This window comes from Papaver somniferum, chromosome 9 (assembly GCF_003573695.1).
Source record: "Papaver somniferum cultivar HN1 chromosome 9, ASM357369v1, whole genome shotgun sequence".
In the NCBI taxonomy this organism is placed as follows: domain Eukaryota; kingdom Viridiplantae; phylum Streptophyta; class Magnoliopsida; order Ranunculales; family Papaveraceae; genus Papaver; species Papaver somniferum.
In genome coordinates, this window is record NC_039366.1 from 192,363,761 (window position 1) to 192,389,485 (window position 25,725).

Consider the following 25,725-nt stretch of genomic DNA (forward strand, 5'->3'; position numbering starts at 1 on the left):
CTGCTTCTTGGATTTTCTTGCACCATACCAACTATGCTAAGCCTCTCTTGCGAAATAATCAAGTTTCTTGCGAAGTAATCAAATTCCAACTGTGTGAGAGACAATTCTGTATAAATTTCGCGTAACAAAAATAATCATGCGAGAAGCAAGAATTGACCTCGCGACCTGCTGCTTGCATTCATGCCTCGTGACCAATTGTGCAAACATATAATGGAAAAATATCTCTGCGAAATTATCATCAACTCTCTTCTGTGCGAAATAATCAAAGAAATATATGCGCGAAAAAATACGCCTGTGTTGGGACTTGATCACACGACCATGAACTCATTAACTTCGCAAATGACCAATTGTGCTGCCTCTTGTTTGCGAAATAATGAAACAATATTGCGAAATTATCATTTTTTCGCTCTTTGTAAAAAAGAAGAAAACTATGTTCGCAGGCGAATTCGAACTTGCGACCACGAACACACATACTGCTCTTTGGACCAATTATGCAAGAACCTCTCTACGAAATTAACGCATAACTTTTTTCCTTATTCTTTTATTCTCCCATGCAAATGAGAAGAAAATGAAAAATATGTGTCTCTGCGAATTCGAACCCGTGACCTATTTATTGTTCGCTCAACCTTGAACCATCTGTGCGAATTTCTGTTTGTGATAGAAATTGCAGCATCTGCCTCTTATCTTTTCTTCGTCCTTCCTTAACTTCTTTCACATTTGCCTTCATCTCCTGAACATGAAAATCTTCCACTGAAACTTCCATTTTTTCCTTAAATTTCACCACAACAACTAATTTTTTCTCTCACTCTTTTCATGTTTTTGAATTGTTGATGATGTTTACTCCCTGAAAGTGTGATTTCTTCCATAAAATTTCCATTTTTGAACCTAAACTTTGTAGATCTAGAAAAATATGAACAATAGATACTCTTCATGGAAATTTTTTGAACCAACAAGCTACAGGAGGGATAAATCCTTTACTCCTCCCTGTTTCTAGCGCCAAAATGTAGTTGCAGGAAATCCTACAACACACCCCTTGTATTATCATGACTATGATTTCTAGATCTAAACTTATTTGATATGAAAATAAAGATAAAGATAATGAAAATAGAAAATAAGACACAAGATTTACGTGGTTCGATCAATGTGATCTACATCCACGGGGTTAGGGGTCTTCACTATGATTGTTTGTAATTACATATGGATTACAATTGAGACTCCATTAATGAGTATTTGGAGCTCTTGGTTGAAGAAGGAAGAAGAAGATAATAATACAAATTATGCTCTCTCTCTCTCTCTACAAATGTGTCCTCCCTAAAGTGTCTCTCCTTTTTCTTTTTGATTATCCTCCTTTCTCTCTCTTGCCTTTCTCTTTATATAGGTATTTACATAATAGATGACAACTCATATATGGTGGGGTACAAATAACATTTTCCCTAATTTCGAATCTGGCTTGCGGTATTTTCGCAAACATCCTAAATTTCGCATGATCATCATACTTTTCTCACGTTTAAGCTGATGTCATCTGTTATGTCATTTCTGAAATCATACTGCGATGTCTTCGTGATGTATTGCTAGTAATTTCGCAAGCATGTCGTTGTTGCGAGATTCTGATCGTACAGGTATATTACCTACTCCATGCTGCGGAATAATTGGCCTTCGTCTCCCTGTTGCGGTAATATTCTTATGGGTTCATGAAGACAATAAGATCTTTGCTTAAATTCTTCTTTAAATAGAAATTCTGATTTACACAGATATTAGGGTTCTTACATGTCAAATTTAGGGCAATGTTTTAGATTCATGAATATATCGGTTTACAGTAATTCCATTGAATTTGTTGGTTTAGAGTTGAACTTCCGATCTCTTTCAACTTCCGATCTCTTTCTTTATACGGTCTGATTCTATGAAGTATGAACAGATTAATACTTGATTAACAAATTAATACTTGATTTCTTATTTCGATATCCAGTTTGGGAATTTTGTAGCTGAATGGTAGTGATTGTGAATGTTTTGGAACATAGAGATAACATGGCATGATGGGTACAAAGTGGTTCAAAGTAATGGCTGGATGGTTTGCTGATTTGAGTCAAGTCTTGGTAGTGAATGTCAGTAAAAGAGGTGTAATGCTAACATGTTTCGTGTGATCGTTTTCGGCATAATTGTCGTTTGTTTAGGTACTGAGATAAGGAGAGGATTTTGCTAACCGTTTCTTCTTCATCACTCAGTCATATCCAGATACAGGATAACTTTCTCCTGTCTATGTTATCAAGTTCACTATTGATTGCTTTCTTTTTTTATTATTTGATATAGGTCTGTGCATTGTTGGTGTCAATAATCGTGTTAGTCAATTTCAGTTATCCGATTACACTTAGCGATATTAAGTCAACAAATATCTTGCTTAATCCAGATTATAAACAAAAGAAATTGACTATGCAGCGGCATTGATTGCAGGGACGTACAGATACTCGGCTCCATGTAATTAAAATTTCGTACAAATTTTACTTTACGTAGAATGTAGCTTGACTAAATAATCTGTTTTGTCATTGAGTGTTGAGTGTAAATTCCGCTGAGAAACAGATTATCAAGGATGGTTTGATATCTGCAAGGATGTAAATTCCGCAATGGTTTGACATCAGAAATGGGGTTTAGTTAGCTGCTGTTGCTGCTATTGATCAGAGAACGGGTTCTGTGGTGGTGGTATGAAATTGCAGCTGCAACCAGAATGGAACTGATGTCAATGGTGGAGGAGCTGATGTATGTTAGGTATCTACAGGTTCTGCAAGGAAAGAAAGGCCTGAAATTGGCCTGGAATCGGTCGAAATACAAACGAAACTCTGCCTGGGGGATCCAAGACCTGTAAGAGCATCAGAATTATCTCCTAGATGGAAGAACATAGTAGCTGTTGGGTGTTAGCTATAAGTAAACCATCCAAGACCAAGAGAAGCAAATGGAAGTGTGTTCTAAAGAAGGGCATGGTGCACTTGAAGGAGGCGTTACAGAGTTTGGTTCGGTCCTGACATGGATTGTGTTTGGTACTAGCATCCTAACCCTCAAGAATATGAATTAGGTTCTATTATAGTAAAATTCTAAACCGAAATTGGATCAACATGGAAGCATCGTTCAATATACAAGGAGGTGATTGCTGGGGGATTAAGAGAGTGGGTATTCATGTATGTTTCAATTAATTACGTGAAATGAATTAATTCTATCTACTTTAAATATGCAATAACTTCTTATTCCCATTTGTTTTGCAGTTTTTAGTTCTTATCAAAGGTGTATTTTGTATTTTGTTGTTCAGACAGTAGGAGTTACGGCAGTCTTTGATCATGGCAGTACCCACAACTAGGAAGAGTTAGAAGAAAAGAAAAGCACTCGCAACTAGGAGGAGTTGGAAGAAAAGAAACCGTCGGAGTTGATTAGATGCTGCAGTGTGGATGCCATGCGACAATTCAAGACATATTGATATGGTAAAAACAGATTTTCTTGACATAAACTTTTAGCTCCAGGAAAAGTGGTGGTTATGATTGGGATAAAGGTGTTCGTTGGATCGAAGATCCTGTGGCCAGGATATATCGTCGGCCAGGGATATATCGAGTGCGTCCGATCTGGACGTATAATTTTTTTGACGACGTGGATTAGGCCACGGCCAAGATTTCCCTAACCTAACGTGACCAGTGTTTAATCCGTGCGTTCATTGGGGTGCCTAATATAACTGGGTTTCTTTCTCATAAAACTTAGCAGCTAAGAAATCCTTTTTCATTCTCATATAAGCTGTAACAAAATCGTGGGTTTCACCGATTTTCGTTTTTGTTGATTTGTTAACAGGGATTGTGAGATGAAAGAGAGAGAGAGATTAAGAGTGAATCAGAAATTCACTTATAACACTTTCGAACGGTGTTTGGAAGAAAGAAATTGCAGATGAAACTGAAGAGGGAATCGGAGCGGAAATTGATATGGGTTCGTCGAGATGAGGGTTATTGAGAACTGAGATCGATGATCAAGTCAAAATAATTGAAAATTTTCAGAATTAGGGTTTGGTTTTGGGAAGAGCAACTGAGACTGTGTCTGAATCGGTAAGAGAGAATGGGGTTAATTGAAGATGGGGGTTTGAGAGTTCTCCATGTTGCATGCCAATGTCTCTAATTTTCATAGCTCACTTAACACTGTCGCTGCCATTTTCACGATCCGTTTATTTGGTTGTGATTAAGAAGCTTGACGTTGAGCAGTTTTATTGTTATTTGGGCACAATACTCATGATAGAGTTGAATACTTGGCAAATAAATATGACAGTGGATGGTATAGAGTTGAATACTTGGCAAATAAAGATGACAGTGGATGGTATAGAGTTGAATACTTGGCAAATAAAGATGATAGTCGATGGTACACAATGTAAACGTCGTCAGTATTATTGCGGCAAACATCCAACTAACTTACTCTTTGACTGAAAGCCGAGGTGATGTTCTACTGTAATTATACTCACGAGATGTGGAGTTTATGGTCGTTGGGTTCATCGACTAAACCCAAATATAGTGTCCAGTGAATAGGTGTAGTGGGACGGACCATCGATCAAAATTTGATCAAAGACTAAAATCTAGACCAAATTTGATCGGCGACCAAGACCAAACCCAAATATAGTCGGGCGTTTATATAGTCCACGCCCCATCACCAGGCGGAAGTATAGTCCACGTCCCACCCCAGACGGACGTATAGTCCACGCCCCACACCAGGCGAACGTATAATGCAAGCCCGTTTTTTTTTTTCTTTTGTGTGGGGCGTGGTTTATACCTCCGCCCCACTCTTTAAAAGTTTGTTGATTGCATGGGGCGGGCTTAATACCTCCGCCCCATTTTTGAGCTGTTTTGTTTTATTATTATTTTTTTGAATCTCTGCATCGGGCGAACGTATAGTCCCCGTCCCACACCAGGCGTTGATATAGTCCACGCCCCACACCAGGCGAACGTATAATGTACGCCTGACCAAATTTAGTCTTTCCACCGTAGCTTCACACACCAAACTAAACCCAAAATTTGGTCTTTTTTTCCTCTTTGGTCTTTGGTTATACTCGCACCACTGCAGTTGTTGTAAGGGCCATTCATGAATCATGATACAATTGGCTTCTTTCTGATTATAACAATAATTTGTTTATAGTGCGTTTCATTGATCAGTAAACTAATGTTGTTTTTGTTCTTGTTGGAGGTTAACCACATTCTTCCATCCATGGGACTCGGGAATCATGCAAGTATGCCGAAGTACAACAATTAAGGGCCTATGTCGATACCTATTTTAACGGTCGTCGTGACCAGATTACATTTGGATATGGAAAGCACCTCTGCTCAACCAATACATGTCGGGGAACCATCTTCTAGAAGTTGCAATCTTTTTTATCCTTGGATCAATAAGCAATTTTTGTTTTGCTCATTGTTGATACTAGAAGAATTTTCCTTGCTTTCCAAAAATTAGTATAAACTAAAGGTTGTGGGAGAGGCTCTCTCATCAATTTAGTTTGCCAGTAAACACCAACCTGTGAAATTTGGTCAGATTTTGTTCCTAATTTTTTCTAACTGTATGTGTGCATTGAAACTCCAGCATTGTACTAAGTTGAGTTTCCAAATTTAAGTTCCATGCCATTAGAACCAATTCCCCGTTAAAATCACAAATATAAAGTTAGTTTGATATGAATTTGTGAGGCACCCAAAAAAATTATTTGCTATTATTATTGTTTTAATTCTGAAGGCGTGTTCATCATTTTTAGATATTATATTTGGTTTTTCTAAACCTATCACATTCCTTTTTAGACAGTAAATAACGGGTGCTTGAATTTTCTCTACAATGATTAATCCTCTTAAAGTATGAAAAGAGGTGTTTACTTCTGTAAGTTTGTTTTTGCATAAAACACTAATTGCAACAGGTCTTAATACAAAGGTCACTGCATTAAATATAGCACCCACTAATTAATCCAACGAGGAGTAAACAGTAGAACAAAATGCTAATTAAGACATGCAGAATTCACTTATACAACATTTTTTAAATATTAACAAAATGATCCAACTAATTGAACCCTATACTGTGAACCGACTAATTAGCACACTACATGACCAACTAAATATTTAGGCACTATATCTGCTTTTAAATTTAACCACCGTCGGGGACCCAACTAACTAACACACTATAATATAATATGACGAACTAAATATTTGGGCACTATTTTCCAATTTTCTCCACCAGTCCTGGCTTTCCGGCTACTGTATTCCAACTAATTAAACACTATTGTGAGCAGACTAAGTAACACAATATAATATGACTAGGGGTGTAAATTCGGGCAGGCCGGACCGCCCGACCCAAAAACTAAGACAGGCCGGGCAGGCCAGGCTTAATATTTGTGAGCCCGTAAAAAAATTCAGGCCGGACAGGCCGGGTACAAGTAGATAATTTGCTACCCAAAGACCGCCCAAAGCCCGCTTTTTATACGGGCAGGCCAGATCGGGCCGGACATGCCACTATTTTGATTTTTTTTTTTAAGTTTAAATTTTCAAATGAACGGTATTAAATACAATATCCTTTCCTTTCCAACATCGCATATCACAAGTGATAGTATTATTTTATATTTAAATTACACTGACAAATATTTAATTTTAGCCTATAATAAATAATTAATTAGAGTACAATAAACTTTCTAATAAGAAAATATATTATCATTAATGTTTTGAAAAGGTTAATTATAAGTAAAAAAGCAATTATATATTTTATTTTTCTTGACACAAAATTGACAATTATAAAATTGTAACTTTTAAGTCTTTTAAGAGGATATTAAATGATTAATGGCACATAGAAGGCTTTCAGGCCGGGTATCAGGCCGGGCATCATAATTAATCGCAAAGCCCGAGACCGCCCAATAAATTAATCCACGCCAGGCCGGGTGGTCCATGACGGGCCATAACAGGCTTTGGGCTACTTCGTGTACAGGCGGGCTCTGGCGGATACAGGCAGGCCGAGTATTTTCGGGTATTATTTACACCCCTAAATATGACATGGCCAACTAAATATCTGGGCACTATATCTTCTTTTAAATTTTCTCCACCGCCGGGACCGTAGGTCCCGGCTTTCCGGCTATTATTGTCCAACTAATTAAACACTCTACTGTGAGCTGACGAACTAAATATTTGGGCACTATATCTGCTTTTAAATTTTCTTCACCGCCGTGGCCGTAGGTCCCAGCTACTATGATCCAACTAATTAAACACTCTTATGTGAGCCGACTAACTAACACACTATAATATGATACGACCAACTAAATATTTGGGCACTATATCTGCTTTTAAATTTTCTCCACCGTCGGGGCTTTCCTGCTACTATGATCCAACTAATTAAACACTCTTCTGTGAGCCGACTAACTAACACACTATAATATGACACAACCAACTAAATATTTGAGCACTATATCTGTTTTTTCTCCACCGTCGGGGCCGTAATTCCCGGCTCTCCGACTACTATGACCCGACTAACTAACACAAATATAATATGACACGACCAACTAAATATTTGGGCACTATTTCTGCTTTTAAATTTTCTCCACCGTCGGGACTGTAGGTCCCGACGTTCGGCTATTATGATCCAACTAATTAAACACTCTACTGTGAGTCGACTAACTAACACACTATAATATGACACTGACCAATTAAATATTGGAGCCGTTCTGTTATGACCACGAACTAAAATTGCATGAGAAGATACTGATCGACCGACCAAATAAATGAAAAATAAACAAAACTTAAGTAAAGCTCCATATTCGATTTGAAAAAAATCGACAAGAGGTTGAGCAGGCCGGCGTGATACCTAGTCTATATTATAAAAAAAAGTGGTGTCTGTCTAGCCTGTTAAATCCGACCATCTATTTCGTCATCCTGCGGCTCAGATCGATCGGTTATATGTTTTATATAAAAGTATAAAGCCGTCCGGTCGGATCGATGAGTTGCCTGATTTTAATAGTCTTAAAATTCAAGAAACTAAACAAGGAAAAAAAATATTCTTGGTTTTCCTTATTTGGCCGGTCTTCCGTTACTCAAATTCGTTTTTTTCCAATCGTTGACTTTTTAGACACTTACATAGCCGCATACAACCGTCCGTCATCGTTGGCATTCCCGATATAACCATTCTTCCATAAGATGATGGGTTTCCTTATTAATGGGTTTCCTAAATCATTACCAATTCTTCGTATAAATATAGTTCAATAGGTACGCCTAACAATACTTCTCGCCAATCTCTTCTTCTCGCTTTACAAAATCAACAGGTACGCTTAACACTTCAATCTTTGCTTTTTTAATTTATTCATCCGTTAATATAGATGATCCAAAACTGTTAACCTTGCTAGAGGCTATGATCACTGTGCTAAATACCTATACTATATCCTTTTCCTCTCCTCCCTTTTAGGGTTTAACTTCTCTATCTCAGCCATTAACGGTGCTAAGTGTTGCATGGTTGAAAGATTGTTGTGCTGAACCAAATCAGGGTTGTGCATGGTTTATTCATCCGTTAATAGGGATGATCCAAAACTGTTAACCTTGCTATCCTAAATCCTTTTGCTCTCCTCCCTTTTAGGGTTTAACATCTCTATCTCAGCCATGAACGGTGCTAAGTGTTGCATGGTCGAAAGATCGTTGTGCTGAAACCAAATCAGGGTAAGTTTTATTTCTCATTATATATTGCGGGTGATTATACATGGATAGTCAAAATGTGCGATTCATCTCTAGATTTTTAAGGGTAAGTTTTATTTCTTTTTATATGTTGCCGGTGATTATATAGTCAAGATTTTTTTGAGGTTTATTTTTGTTATCATGTTGTTTAATTTATTTATTTTATCATGTTGTGTATTTAACTAATCTTTTTGAATTAACTTAACAAGTTCCTCCTTAATATAGATGACGCAGTAGAATTTCTAGAGTGGTTTTACTGGCAAATGATTCTGTAAAGACATTAACATTATTACGGGATGCAGCTTAGGATGAATGGTTGATTAGAACTGGTATAAAGGACTACGATAGGACAGCAACAAAAGTCTACTTTTAGAAAGATGGAGCTCGGAGAATTCCACAGAATACTTTAAGTCTAAGCAACCTTCCGTCGGATATGAATGATAACATTCTAAAAAATGAATGATTACATTCTCAAAAGAACTCGGGGATATCCGCTTGGTGGATATGAGAGTATGGCAATGAAAACGCTAATAGAAAGATCATGTTCAAGGATGCATATGTTTTCAGCAGAGGTAGAAGCATTCACAAAACAACAAAAAAATCTGATTTGTGGAAGGTAAGGGTGCCACGACCTAAGAGAAAGTACGCACTGGAAGTTGCCAACGAAAAATAATGTTTGGAAGCCCATTGCGTCTATGTTGTGAGACAACTGGTCACTTAATGTCTCTTACGTTCATGGTCAGTGGAGATGGGTGGAGAATATATTGCATTTCAATATTAATAATTTTAACACTCTTGGCAGGTAAAGGAAACACTTATGGGGTCGTAACCAATTGAACGAGTGGCGGGTAACCGTAACCAGTTGATTTAGGGAACTGTTGCACACATACTTGAAATAAGTCGTATATATTTGTACTACTCAAAGTTACGTCTCGTCTCCTGATAACAAATATGATCAGATCAATACGCTTTAATGCGTGCACTATATGCATCTATTCTTTTCCTATAGCCCATGCTATTAGTACATGCGTCGCGCCATAGATAGCGGCACAAGTCACACAATGGTCATGAATAGGTGTAACTGGCTGAGTTTTTAGGTATCGATAACCGTTAGTGATACCAACAACTATGTAGCAAGTATCCTGAGCCTAGACTTTTGACTGTCTATTTATACTTGAGTGGATTTCTATGTCACATGAAGAAAGTCAATGAATTTTTTTTTTAAATATGTCTTTCAGATGACTTTAAAATAACTGACCTCTTAATTGAGTATAAAAAATAATAATTCTTTGTGAATAGGGTGTGCAACGGAGGGATGCGGATTAGGGGTCAGTCATGTCCCGTCAAAGTTGCGGATTTGGAAAATTCAATCTTATCCGGCTCAATCACCCGCGGATTTACCATCCACAGATCAACGGGTGATACGGGCGGATGCGGATTAACAGCGAATTTAGCCAAAAAAAGAAAGAGAACTTTCTTGTTTAGTCCAGTAAACCCGATCCAGATTAATGGCTAGTCCAGCGGGAAAACATATTTACTCACTATTCCAAAAAAGAGTAAAATTACTCTACTAACCCTAACATTATAATATTATGCATATTAATACATATATATGTTACTGCATATGTATGTAATAACTAGTAGTAATATGTAGTATACTAGTAGTAACTAGTAGTATAGTAGTAACTAGTATACTAGTAGTAATATGTAGTATGCTAGTAGTATAGTAATATGTAGTAACTAGTATACTACTAGTAACTAGTACTAGTAGTAATATGTGTAGTATCAATATGTTATGTTCAATACTGTGATATTATGTATTGATACTACATATCAATATGTAATATGTTATATATTGATACTACATATCAAAAAATTGTTATGTATTGATACTACTAGTATAGTGGTATATAGTATACTACTAGTATATACTAATATAGTACTAGTTACTACTAGTATAGTATATCAGTAGTAACTAGTATAGTAAAGTAGTTACCTAATTTACTAGTAACAAATTAGTAAGATATTTTTGTCACTATTAGTATAGTACATATTAATATGTAGTATCAGTGTATTGATATTACTAGTATATAGTAACATTTACATGTCTTGATATTAATTAGACCTGGAAGGGTGTTTTAGGTATTTAGAAAATACATTTTATAATTTCCACGAAATTTTTGGATTAGAGAGCTAGGGAGTAAATATTTTTCACGGATGAATTAACCATTAACTGGGTCATGAAAAATTGGACTAAACAATAGTTCCCACAAAAAAAAAAAAAAACAAAAAAAAAATCGAAGAAAAAGTAAAAGAAAACAAAACCTAATTCGATAACATCAGTAAGAACGATCTATACGTTGGGATGTTGCGAGTAATTTCTGAGGTAGGTAATCAGCAAAGTAATGAGATGTACTGTTTGGCATACTAACTCATTTATGTGACTGTGACCAATTTATTTATTTATTTCTGTAACAGGATTTAATGGAGGTCCCTTAAACATCGGGAGTGGAGATCAATGGGAAAGCAATGATATCTTATTGAAGGTAGTACTTGAAGAAAGAACTGCTGAAGTAGAAGGCAGCGTGAAGGATCTTGCAAATTGAATTTACGAGGAGAATACCCAATGGGGAAATGAGGTTGTGTGTGAATGTGTTACTGAATCCGTGTATCTTCATGTTATGGACGAGATAGCTGATGTCATTCATGTCTATGTATGATTAATTTTTACAGATGGGATTGAAATATGGTGTCCAGTAGAAGATGTACTGACGGGATTATCATCTGTAGGGTGCGGCTAAATCCGCGGATTTCAATGTCTGCAACCAAACCGCTAAAAGTACGGATTTGAAAATCTCATCCGTGTTTGATTCATAAATCTTACGGATTGGATTTTACCCGCAATTTTACGAACGGATACGGTTAAAATTCACGATTCCGGTTTTTTTGCACACTCCTATTGGTGAATGAGTATAAATGTGGGCTATCATTATTCATTATTTGTTAAGTTGGTCAGGCCAGCAAACATAAGGGTCTGCATATGATCCGATTAACTAAAATACTTGGGGTTGTTCCTAATGGCATGGATTTATGACTCGACTAACAAAACATACGACTATGATCCGACTAATCAAAATGTTATTGTCGGCGCTAATGGCTGGGGTAGTAGACCCAACTACTATCACCCAACTGACTAAAAACGATATTGTGACCTGGCAAATTAATCATTAATCCGACTAACTAAACATCTTAGTATGATCCGACTAACTAAATATGCCAATCCGACTAACTAAATATTATAATCGTCCCTAACGGCTGGGGTCTACTATCACCCAACCGATTAAGCACGATATTATGGCCCAGCTAATTAAGCATTAATCCGACTAACTAAACATCGTACTATAACCAGGTTAAACTCAACACGATATTACAACCCAACTAATTAAACATTAGTGCCACAATTCCCAGGTAACTTAAACATTAGTGGACACAGACCGGCCACAAAAGAACAAATAAAAGTCGAAAGAGGTTGAGCCCCAGCCGTAGGCCGGGACGATACCTAATATATATATATATACATACATACAAGACATCATGAACTCATAACATAAAAAATCATAAAGTGGAGAGTTCACCAAGGAGGGTGAATCCCATCTCCCTGAGGACGGCTACCACCTCACAGTTCACAAGACAACATGAACTCATAACATAAAACAAGCATAAAGTGGAGAGTTCACCAAGGAGGGTGAACCCCATCTCCCTGAGGACGGCTACCACCTCATAATTCACAAGACAACATGAACTCATAACATAAAACAAGCATAAAGTGGAGAGTTCACCAAGGAGGGTAAACCCCATTTCCCTGAGGACGGCTACCACCTCACAGTTCACAAGAAGGCATGAAATCATAACATAAAAAGCATAAAAGTACAGAGTTCCCCAAAGGAGTGTGAACTCCATCTACATAGGATGAAAAACAAGATAAACAACACAGATGAAAAACAAGGATGAACAAAGAGATGAACAACACATATGAAACACGATAAACAAAACACAAAAAGCATTTGAATATCAAGATAAAATTTCAAAAACTGGATCTGAGATTATTTTTTTGGCATCGTACCTTCAATTTCTTGCTCGAATTCTTCTTGAATAGTCAATTGTTCTTGAACGACAACTATCTCCTTATTTTTCTCTACTTTTGATTGATTCTTTGATTTCACCATCTTTAGGGTTTTTGTGAATGTTTTCTGGTTAGTATCGAAATTTTTCAATGAAATTTTTATGGTTAGTCAATTGTTTTGTTGCTGCTGATGGAAAATTAGGGTTTCCACAAGAACTGCTGATTGATTTGTTGGTAGGATGGTCAAGGACTAGATTAGAAAATCTAGTTGGTTAAGGAAACCAATTACTAGTGTCCTAAATATAACAACTTAAGAGGTTTTTCTCTTAGAGCTAAGTTAGGAAACTCTATACTTGTAGGAAAGTAATCCTTGTTAAGGAATGTGTCCAGTCCTATTGATGTGTATAAATAGCCATAGAGAGAACTAGGGAAAATACACCAGAACTAGTAAGAGTTCTCTTCTTCTCTGCTTGAGCTTTGTATATTCCAACCTATACAGTGATATATAAAATTGATATTCCTACCCGAGGATTCAACCTCGTTAAATACTTGTTCTTCTTGTGTGTGTGATTGTGTTCTTGGCAATACCGAGGTACCGTTGTAGCAGTGAAACCTAACGCTTCCGTAGGCTTTGGCGCAACAATTGGTATCAGAGCAAGGAGACTAGAGCTGGCAAACAAGCCAAAACCCGCGGGTTAACCCGTGCCCGACCCGTGAAAACCCAAACCCGGCTCGGCTTGTTTCAAAACAAGCCGGGTTCGGGTTGGAGAAATGTTGGCTTGTGAGTAAACGGGTTAACCCGTCCCGGCCCGTGAACCCGCGGGAACCCGTGAACTCAGTTTCCTTTTCACAACACCAGCAAATATCACAGTCTTTCCATCACGTACTCCTTGCAAATATCCATCACTCTGTTCACTCGAGCCTGTCAACAATACCAGCATCCACCGTCTCGAGCTCTACAAACCATTAATCATCTCCTCCATCAGATGTATGAAATACCAAACCCAACTCAGTCCCTTTAACAGCTCCGTAACTAGTGACTAAGCCATCTCCACTGTACACAAGAAATTGTCTGCAGAAACATTGATTAGGATTTGATACTTTCTATTCGTGTTTTTAAGTGAAGCACATCCATTTTCCTTTTTTTTCTTTTTTTTCTTTTTTTTTTTAAACAGAGGTCAAATTATTAATCTACTAAGTTCCACCAACTAGAATTAGGGTCTAAGTAATGATTTTCAAAACCCCTTGTTCTTTCCTTTCATCCCCTAATTAGTGATGAATCAAATTAGCCAGCTTGGGTCAAACGAAATTTTGGCTTCTTAATGATTGTTTAAAACTCAAAAATTCCTTGATGGAGCAAATAACACCAGAACAATTCTGATGCTTATGAGAACCATCGTAAATATCTGGTCTAAATCTCTTGATTTGATTCTCCAGCTCCTATGTTCAGTTTTGGGTCTGTTTTATCTCTTATGTTAGGTTTCTTTTAATCAAGTTCGATCAACGATGAAGTTTTCCTAGATTGGGTTAACTGCAAGTGAAGATAGAGAGCAGAAAAATGCAAAAAAAAATTCAGAAGTTATCAAGGTTACGAAACATTCTGAAAGTTATCATGGGGTAGGAAATAACCCGAATTACCCAAATCATTTTAAAATAATCTTAACGGCCAATCTAGGCCATCCCCTTCATATTCACGTCACTGCCAATGCCAGCATCTCCATGTCCATCAACTCTGTCTCAATCATTTGAGCTTGCATCATATGTAGCATCGATCACCACGGAACCTTCCCTGTTAACGAAACACAACTCCCATCATCACGATCACAATCTACGTCTAAATGACCTTTTCATCACCATGACAAGCTCAGATGCGAAGAAGTTGAACTGCGTACAAGGGTTGTTGAACGGGCGGGCTAACCCGTGAACCCGCGGGTTAAACCCGTTACGGGTACGGGATGAAGAAATGAAAACCCGTGAAGAATTTCAACCCGCGGGTTTCAACCCGTATTAACCCGAACCCGTGGAATCCGCAACGGGCAAGCCCCGGCCCGCCCGTTTTCCAGCTCTAAAGGAGACGCTCTTGGATACGGGTACTCGGATTATAGTTGAAGTGAAGGTATTTTTTTTGAAGATTGCTTGAGGTAATACTAATCTCAAAGGTTCTGTTTTTATCTATATTTGGTTGTTTGTGAACAATGGTTGACGGGGACGAAACAGTTGATCCGAAAAATCCTTTAGGAGAACTTCGGAGTCCACAAATAAAGATAAAGAAACAATAGAAGAAATACTTCATTCACATAGATCACAACTCAAGTTATAAAAGTTTACAAGAACCAATAACTTTGGTTTATAGAGAACAGACGTAATGGATGCTCTTGTTCATCTTGACCTAGAAGAAGCTCTAGAAGATCGGCCAGCTGAGATCTCCGATAAGCAGTGGAACAAGATCAATAAATTATGTCTTGGTTCGATACAAGGGTGTTTAGCAATTGTAGTAATAGTTAATTATCAGCACGAGACTTCAGCTAAGGATCTCTGGGAAAAGCTAGAGAAGGAATACTTTGTGAAGAACGTGGCCAATAGGATACGTCTTAAAAGGAATTTGTATCGCTATAACATGAAGAAAGGTGCAACACTGACAGAGCACCTAGATTCATATAATAAACTTCTTGCTGAGTCGGTTAACTATGGTGAGAAGATCAACGATGAGGAACAAGATTTATGTCTGATAAACTCTCTTCCTGAAAGGTATGAACCTGTGATTAAGGATTTAATGCACAACAAAGATAAGATGACATACGCTGAGGTCACTACATCATTGCGTAGTGAGGAGTTCAGGAAGATGGATCGTGAAGACCTTGCAAGTGAAGCTAACAATTACTTTCTTCTTGTAAGAGGTCGTTCAACAAACATGAGAAATAAGAATGGTGGTTATGGTAAAGGTAGAGGAAGTTCTAAGAGTAGAACACGACTGCAGAAATATGAGTGTGCTTGGTTCCATGACTTTGGTCATTGGGCTAAGGATTGTATCAAGTGTAAGGCAAGAGGAGGAGATAATAGTAATACCGAGATGAACATTGCGAAAGGTAATGAAGACTCAGATGATGCTTCTGATTTCTCGCTGACTGTGACACCATCAACTTGTGCTATTACTGATAGTACATGGGTGTTAGATACTAGAGCAATGTATCATATATGTCCATATCGAGACTGGTTCTCAAGTTTTGAAGAGCTTGATGGAGAAGTACGTATGGGAAACAATCATACCTTCAGGGTGATTGGGATTAGTAGTGTTCGTGTCAAGATGCATGATGGCATGGTTAGAGAGCTGAAGGAGGTAATATATGTGTACCTTCCATAAAGAAGAATATGATTTCACTCGGAACTTTAGAAGCTAAGGGCTACAAGTTAGTCGCTGAAAATGGTGTTCTAAAGGTAATCTCTGGATCTATGGTAATCATGAAGGGCATACGTCATTATAATTTGTACTACTTGATTGGGAGTACAACAACACGAGATGTGTCTATTTCTGAACACATCGAAAGTGAAGCTACCGAGAAGACGAAGCTATGGCACATGACACTTGCACATCCAGGTGAGAATTCGTTGCATAGGTTGATTCAACAACACTTGTTGAAAGGTGCTATTGCCTGCAAGTTAGTATTTTGTGAAGATTGTGTAAACGACAAGAAAACAAGAACAAGCTTTGGCACAGATATCCACAATACTAGTGGAGTTCTTGACTATGTTCACTCAGATGTTTGGGGTCCTTCCAAGAATGCATCATTGGGAGGGAAATATTGTTTTGTGTCGTTCATTGATGATTATTCTAGGCGCGTATGGGTGTACACCATGAGGCATAAGGATGAGGTCCTAGAAATCTTTGTGAGGTGGGAAAAGGCAACTGAGACTCAAACTAGCAGAAAGATCAAAGTACTACGTTCGGACAATGGTGGAGAATACAAGAGTGATCCGTTCTTGCAAGTATGTCAGGATGAGGGTACAAAGAGACAATTTACAATTAAGAAGACACCGCAACAAAATGGGGTAGCTGAACGCATGAATCGTACTTTGCTGGAGAAGGTACGTTGTATGTTATCTAATGCTGGATTAGGTAAGGCGTTTTGGGATGAGGCAGTTACGTATGCGTGCTTCCTCATTAATAGGTTGCCATCAGCTACATTAGAAGGTAAAACTCCTATGGATAAATGGTTTGGTAAACCAGCTTATGACTATGACTCACTTCATATATTTGGTTGTCCTGTGTGGTATCATGTTAGTGAAAACAAGCTTGATAGCCATGTCGTGAAAGGAATCTTTATGGGTATGAAAGGTGGAGTGAAAGGGTTCAAGATTTGGAATCCAGTTTAAAAGAAGGTAGTCATGAGTAGAGATGTCACGTTCGATGAGATGTCTATGGTAAAGTCTTGGGGTTCTCGTAAGGTAGAGGACAGAAGCACCGTTCAGAATACTTCTGAAGACATTGGGTCTGCAAGAGAAGTAGCTACTGAAGTTCCAAATGATAGTGACGCTGGTGCAGAATAGGAACAAGAGTCAATAGAAGATACAGAAGCTACGGTCATGGAGACCATAGCAACCAGCAAACCGAGAAGATCAATCAGGAAGCCTGGTTGGATGAATGATTTTGTTGCTTATGCATTACCAGTTGTTGAATATGGTACTCCTACTTCTTATTTAGAAGTTGTACGCAGTGGAGAGTGTAATAAATGGGAAGGTGCAATGCAGGATGAGATGAAGTCTCTTGACAAGAATGGCACATGGATTCTTATGAAGCTTCCGAACGGTAAGAATGACATAGGGTGCAAGTAGGTATATGCTAAGAAAGAAGAATCTTCGGTGAATCAAGTACCCTACAAGGCAAGGTTAGTTGCAAAAGGTTATGCCCAAAGAGAATGGATTGACTACAATGAGGTGTTCTCTCCGGTGGTAAAACACTCATCAATCTGTATTTTGTTGGCCTTGGTAGCACAATATGATTTAGACCTAGTTCAGCTAGATGTTAAGACGATGTTCTTACATGGTGATCTAGAATAGGAGATTTATATGACTTAGCCGAGTGGGTTCAAAGTTGTTGGAAAAGAATATTGTGTATGTAAACTGAAGAGATCGTTGTACGGGATGAAGCAGTCTCCAAGACAATGGTACAAGCGATTTGACCTGTTTATGATAGGCCAAACATACACAAGAAGTCACTATGACCATTGTGTATACTTCAAGAAGCTACGTGATGGGTCTTTCATATATTTGCTCTTGTATGTCGATGATATGCTGGTTGCATCGAATAACAAGAAAGAGATCGATAATTTGAAGCACAAGTTGTCATCTGAGTTTCAGATGAAAGATATGGGAGAGGCTAAGAAGATTCTTGGTATGGAGATTCAACGTGACAGAGAGAAGGGTAAGGTTTGTTTGTCTCAAAAGGCATATTTGAAGAAAGTGTTACAGAAGTTTGGTGTCTACGAAGGAACTAAATCTGTAAGTACTCCCCCTGCTGCTCATTTTAAGTTGAATTCCCGTATGTTTCCCACTACTGAACAAGAGCAAAAGTATATGGCCCAAGTCCCATATGCTGAAGTTGTTGCTAGCTTGATGTATACGATGGTATGTACAAGGCCGGACATTTCACATGCAGTTAGTATGGTCAGCCATTATATGCATTGTCCTGGTAAGGGACATTGGCATGCTGTGAAATGTATTTTGAGGTATATTTATGGTACGGTTAATGATGGCTTGGAGTTTGTGAAGGATAGAAGTAACAATCAGTTGTGTGTTGGGTATGTGGATTCTGACTATGCTGGTAATTTGGACAAAAGACGTTCAACTACATGGTATGTATTTACCGTAGAAGGGGCACCAGTAAGTTGGAGATCAATCTTGCAGTCTACTGTGGCGCTTTCAACTACGGAGGCGGAGTATATGGAAGTGACAAAGGCATTTAAGGAGGCTATATAGTTACAAGGTTTGCTAGATGACTTAGGAGTTGTGCAAGACCAACTGCCTGTGCATTGTGATACTCTAAGTGCAATTTATTTGTCTAAGAATCAAGTGCATCATGCTAAAACTAAACATATAGACGTACGATTTCACTTTGTGAGAGAAATTTTTGAAGAATAAGACATTCTACTTGTGAAGATCGACATCAAAGATAATCCAGCTGATATGTTAACTAAAGTAGTATCTGGGATCAAGTTTCAACATTGTTCGAAATTGATCCACATCCTTCTGGTTTGGTGAAAGGCCCTTTTGGGGTAGAGGTTCTTAGGAACCTGGTGGAGGTCTTCTAGTAAGGCCATTTGAGAGAACTACGGTCGGGTTTGATTCCTATTGAGGATACGTAGGCAGCCAGTGATGGTTCAATCGACGTTGGAAGATGGGGGTGATTTTTTCTATTGATCGTCTCATGCATGAATGCACGATCCGAGGTGGAGAATTGTTGGTAGGATGGTCAAAGACTAGATTAGGAAATCTAGTTGGTTAAAGAAACCAATTACTAGTGTCCTAAGTATAACATCTTAAGAGGTTTGTCTCTTAGAGCTAAGTTAGGAAACCCTATACTTGTAGGAAAGTAATCTTTGTTAAGGAATGTGTCAAGTCCTATTGATGTGTATAAATAACCATAGAGAGAACTGGGGAAAATACACCAAAACTAGTAAGAGTTTTCTTCTTCTCTGCTTGAGCTTTGTATATTCCAACCTATATGATAATATATAAAATTGCTATTCCTTCCCGAGGATTCAACCTCGTTAAAATACTTGCTCTTCTTGTGTGTGTGATTGTGTTCTTGGCAATACCGAGGTACCGTTGTAGCGGTGCAACCTAACGCTTCCCCAGATTTTGGCGCAACATGATTCACTGTATTTCACATTTTCACTGGAACTGCTACTTTGGTTCAGAGAAGAAAGAGAAATTGTTTCTTTTCTTCGTGATGAACAAAAAAAAGAGAGGGGATCAAACGAATCAGACAGTAAAATGAGGGAGAAGGGCATTATGGTTCGTCTGCTATTGGAATAATATTTTTAAAAAATTCTACATAGATACCAAACTGTTGTGGTCCCGACTATTAATGGACCAAATGATATTTTCCCTTAGGGGTAGTTACATTCAACGAAACTACGTTGACCGGAAGAATGTACCGCACGTTCTCCCGCGACTCACAAAATAGGAGAGCCCCGAGGGCCCCACCTGGAGTTTGCAGGGGCCAGGCATTTGGTGATCAATGTATCATTGTTGAGTTACATTTAAAGCGGCCAGTAAAAAAGGTACCGAGATTAGTACCGAGTGAGACATGAGAGGTGGATGGGCCCACAAGAACTTGTAGGGGGTCCATCCATTTCGCTGTGCATGTATCATAATCGATTCAACTGACCGGACTGGGGCGGCAGGGACCTAAATTAGCATTATATGCACAATACAATGGGGTCGTACGCACTACTAGGAACCGTGATAGGGGTTTTAGGGTTGCAAGGGTATTTGGTTTAGTGTATAACTATTGGTATATCGTATATATGTTACGTACTGAGTTTACCAACGCATTAGGGTTTCTTAAAAAACTTCTTCTTCATCGCGCGTTCTTGATCAAGAATGGCGAATCCACCTCAAGATAACCTCAATCTCAAACAACCATCTGCAAGGGGTTTCATCAGAGTTGAGATATCAACACTTCCTGAATCTTCAGTTGATCCTGAACCTAGAGTTGTTAATGGGATTCCAACAGTCGTTATACCTGCTGATGTGTATGCGAGATGTCTTGAACCATGGAGGTTTAGTCTTATTGGTCATTTAAATTTTAAAGAGCTGAAAGGTGTGAAGTTTGACGATATTAAAGCGAGATTGCTTGAACAATGGAAGCTAACTGGAACATGCCAGTTTATACCTACGAGAAGAGGATTCATTATATTCAAGTTATCTAATGAAGATGACAAAAAAAAAGGACCTTGGCTCATCAACAAACAGGCCTTGCATGTGCAAGAATGGGTTCCTAACTTCCGTCCTGAGAATCAGAAAATACCTTCTACATAGATACAGAACCAGTTACTGGTACGGTGCTTACTATGGGACTTCGATTTTCCCACTAAATATTACACGTTTTTATTTTATTTTTGTTTGATACGTTCCACGTGCGAAATAATTACTATGGGACTTCGATTTTCCCTGAACAAAATCCACATTGAAAACATTTTTCACTCCCACCAACAGCACATCTGCCATCACTATTAATCACATATTATAAACATTTTGCTGTTATACCAGTACGACCATAATTCAGTCGAAGTTGGAGTATACACAGGAAGTACACTTAAATTCTAACCTAAATTTTTAAAACTTCCTATCATGCGCAATTGATTAAATTCACCCACCAGAATATTATACACTAAATTTGTTTTAGTTCTTAACATTGGAACCACAAAGACAATGCATCTCGACTTCCTAAAGAAATTTGAATGCACAATCGATTTAAACGCAATAGTCATGGATTACTAGGAAAACAAAATTAGAAAGTAGAAAATCAAATGCACAATTTCCAATGGAGAAAACCCCTACTTCTGCACTGGAGGATTACGGCGAGTGGGTTTTGTTCAAATTTTCCTTTAAAACCAAAATTCTCTGTCTGCTCGAGACGAGTTTGTATGGATAGAATGGAGATTCAAAGGGAAGAAAGAAAAGAAGAAGTCGTCCTCGATTAAAACAGTAGTACCCCCTAGCTTCTCACTCTCACATGGCATACATGCATAACTCATGTAGGCATCTACTAATCATGCCCATCAATACTACTAAAGGGGCAACTGTTTAGCTAAAAACACACCTAGTGGGTGACAACATGTGCAACTTTGCAAGGCTGCTTATGTAAAAACAATTGAAGTTCTTCGTTATTTTAACATGAGTCACAAGTTTTATATTCATTTCATGCAACTGCATTTTTAAAGTAAGGGCGGGACCTTTTAACAGTTGTACCTTCCAAGGTGTGGAAGCACAAAAGCTCCGCCTCGCTAATATCTCATAATTAACTTAAATACAATATTGAAGGATCGTTTCATTCATTACCAATTAATTTTGAGTTGGATGCCCGTAAACTTTAACACAAAGATACACCTTCATAAAATCCAAATTCATTTCTAAGAACAAGGAAATTGGTAACAATGTAGGCGTAACTTTAGAAGAAATCAGGATTCTGCTTTAGTTCTCTCTGAAGCTATCAGATAGGGATTACGTAATTGACTGAGTAGGATGCAGGTGCGAGAAGTAACTCTCTCATGCTCGTTTTATTCCTCAAGTTAAGATTCGATTAATAGACGATGGACGAGTTTTATATTAAGTATTATAGGTATGTTTGGTTGAATCACCTAATTGACCATTTTGGGTTTGTAATTGTAAGGGTTTGCGTCTATATATAACTGTAGTTGTTCCCTTGCACACAATTAAGTTGTTCATAGACTTATTATCCAAACTTGACACAACTCGGTTTATATACAAAATTGAGTATCTACCTAGTCCCAACACTTCATGAATATGACTTGGCCGAAATAATTGTAGTCCATGACTCAAATTTTTTGACGAAACATCAAATATGTCACACGGGGGATTCTCGTTCGGATATTGGTCTTGCGGTACAACATGCGATGTAGCAACATACCCATAAAAAGAAGGTAACAAGCGGTGGGAACAATTAAGAGAAGTTAGAGGAGTAAGGAAACAGTGGTTATGCACAATTAATGGTCTCCCTTGCACAGTGGACACCACTTGACCACTACCTCCATGGTCTCCAATTCTTCACAACTTATGTGTGTCTACTACAACTTAAATAGACGACTTCATCTATGCAGAACGGATCAGATGCATTCAGAAGTCTAGCTTTAAGCACAGTAGTTCAACAAGTGGAAATATCTGACGAGCCCAAGTTCAAACCCTCTCTCTTTCACAAACCAAACAATAAGATGATATATATATATCTAGCCCAAATTATTAGATCTACGGTTAAGATTCATAGTTTTAAATCGGATTTATATTTTCAACATGTCAACAAGACTAAATTAACCTTTATCCATTATTTGATACTGACAAATTTATTAATTATCAATTAATTGATTCCACTATTTATGGATTATGGCTTAGTTGTTATCCTGATTTCAGTTGTTAAACGCAACATTACGTTTGGTTGTTATTTATCAAAACAAAAAATTCTCCCCCATTCCCGTTATTGATTCCACTGTTTAGTCCTCTCTTTGTCTTCTTTTTATCCAACCATGGTAAACTCCATTATTAGATTTTTGTTCTTGTTCTATTAACGTTTATTTCAGTTAGTTAGTAGCATCTTACCTATCTCCATGACAAGTTCTAGGAAATCCATTAGTAAAATATTTTATATTTTTTTAGATCCAGTGATAGTTTGATGCAATTATTGATCTTGCATAATTTTTCCATATTTTTTTCTATGATATTTGGCGTGATGTTTCAGGGTTTGCCATTATTGGTTGTGAAAAGTCCATTTTCCACAAAATTCTACTGATAAAATTTAAAATTTTGACTTTTACTAAAAGTGAAGAATCCAACTTTCACTTTTATTAAAAGGAAAAATCTAATTTTCACTTTTATTCCCATGTGACAAGTGGTGTTTTCATTTATTTTTTCAGTGAAAAAAATCAATTTCGTCTATAGTTATTAATAAGACTAGCTGCATAAGAACCGGTCAGTATTCCCTGGACCGACTGGAATCGAAAGCACCGGACCGGTACCGAACCGGAGCCGGAGTAAACGGTACAGGGACCTGGACTGAAACTCAAGAACTGGAATAGACCGGTACAGACACTGGTTCTGGGGTTAGTACCGGTAGGAACCGGACCAAAAGAACCGGTTAATATCAACCGTTGAGATCTTGGTTTTTTTAATCCTATCCATCCATCCTAGGTATAGAGTTATCTATCGAGAGTTTCACTTATCATCTTTCTTCTTCTTTTTTCTCTGAAAAATCCTCTCTCGTCTGAACTCTGAAGAGCAGCCTACTACCACCATCTCTAAGTCTCTCTATCATATTGCCACCATCTCTATCATCGATTTGTGCTTCTTCTCTATCTCTGACTGAGTCAGGTACTTATTCTTGTTCGATCTGTTTAAATCTTTGTAACTTTTATGATTGATTTAGAGTTTGAATCATTTGATTTGAGATTGATTTGGGGTTTGAATTAGCATGCACATATCTATATATAGCCTTATTGATTTGGGGTTTGGTTCTTGTTGTTTGGTTGTTGGAGAATGTTGTTTAAGAATTTTTTCGTTGGTTACAGTATTAGATCGATGAAATTAACCTTGTTGTTGTGAATGATCATGATAGATTTGACGATTTGAAGACATAGATCTTTTTTATGTACTGTGTGATAACTATAAATGCTTGTATTTTTTTCTTAGTTTTTACTGGATTAAGAAAAAAACCCTTTTCTTAATTAGAAAGAAATTTGGTGAAATGAGAAAAGGGGATAGTTGGGTAGTATCAATCTATCTAATGAGTTCTATTTAATTTTGTCTAACTTTATCAATTTCTACTGTTTTCAATTTTCATGGTTAGGGTTTAAATGATTTCTTTTCTTCTTGTTCAATTTGTTTCTATCAGTTATTGATATAACTTTATCAATTTCTATTGTTCTGCTCATGAATGAATTCAACTGAAGTTGTGGTTATTTTTGTTAGTTCTGTTTACTTAACTTGCATTGCATCTTTGGTTAACCTGCACAACTATATCTGTATCAATGAGTAATAACTGAATGTATGTATCTGTCCACAACATATGAGATGTTCAATTTTGTTTAGTGAGATGATGATTGATGAGTGTTTCGTGTATATTAAGATGTTCAATTTTGTTGATTTTCTATGATGGATACACGTAATTCAACTCAAGAAAAAGTGAGATCTGCAGTATGGGAATATTTTGAGAAACTTCATTCGACAAGAGCAAAGTGTAGGCACTGCTCAAAAGTATATGCCATTGATGCCAAGAGAAGCGGGACAACTGATTTGAGATTTCATATACAACAATATCCAATCCTTCAATTAATGAAGCGTAGATTCAACCAAAAAGGGAAAGAGGAATTAAAGGGAGCTTGATATTCATTGTCGCAGTCTTGCATATTTATGGTTTGGAAGTGAAAGTGGTGTGGATTTGTTGTTTTAATTTTGTTTTAATGTTAAACACAGAACTTTGTACTGCTTGTTTCAGGAGTTTAAGTAACTTGTAACTTGTTTTAAACATTTGTTCATCTTAAGAACATATGATGTATTTAATGTGTTAAGAACAATTAGATAAAAAAAATATTATGTTGCATATTTTGTTTTACAGGTAAAAACCCGGTACCGGAGTGGAACCGGACCGGTCTTACAAGTGCAGGTACAGGTCCAGGTCCAAGTCCAAGTCCAGGTATCGATCCTCAAAATGAGGTACTGGTCAACACCAGGTATAGGGACCGGTTCCAACAGAAAACTGGGTTGTACCGTCTCATGTGCAGTCCTAGTTATTAACGGTGAAATCACTTTCATCGATTTTGCACGGTGAAATTGGAATTTTCCCAATTCTTTTTTGTCTTTCTATTTTTATAATAAAATACTTTAAAAGTGAGAAGTATAAAATTTTTAAAAATTATTTAATTTTTAATTAAACTTGTTAGGGTTGACTTTTACTTAGAGAGTAATTTATGAGGAATGATAAACAATGAAGATGCTATAAAATAATTATATGGAGATGAATCACTACTCCACTAATTCATAGTAATTAGAGCATCTCCAATGCTTGGGATCAAGGTCATCCTATGTGGGTGATGAGTGCTAAATAGTGCATATTTATATATATTTTTGTTGGCATTTAACTCATCTTTTGTGCATTAATTCTACATTTTAACCCATATTCTGTAT

At 37.4% G+C, this 25,725-nt stretch overlaps 1 long non-coding RNA gene across 1 annotated transcript; it reads left to right on the forward strand.

Annotated features, from left to right (window-relative positions):
- The first annotated feature begins 23,798 nt into the window (after positions 1 to 23,798).
- LOC113308315 lies at positions 23,799 to 24,883 on the forward strand. Its single transcript, XR_003339656.1, has 2 exons — positions 23,799 to 23,913; positions 24,719 to 24,883. It is a non-coding gene; the product is annotated as an uncharacterized LOC113308315 (long non-coding RNA).
- Positions 24,884 to 25,725: the final 842 nt, after the last annotated feature.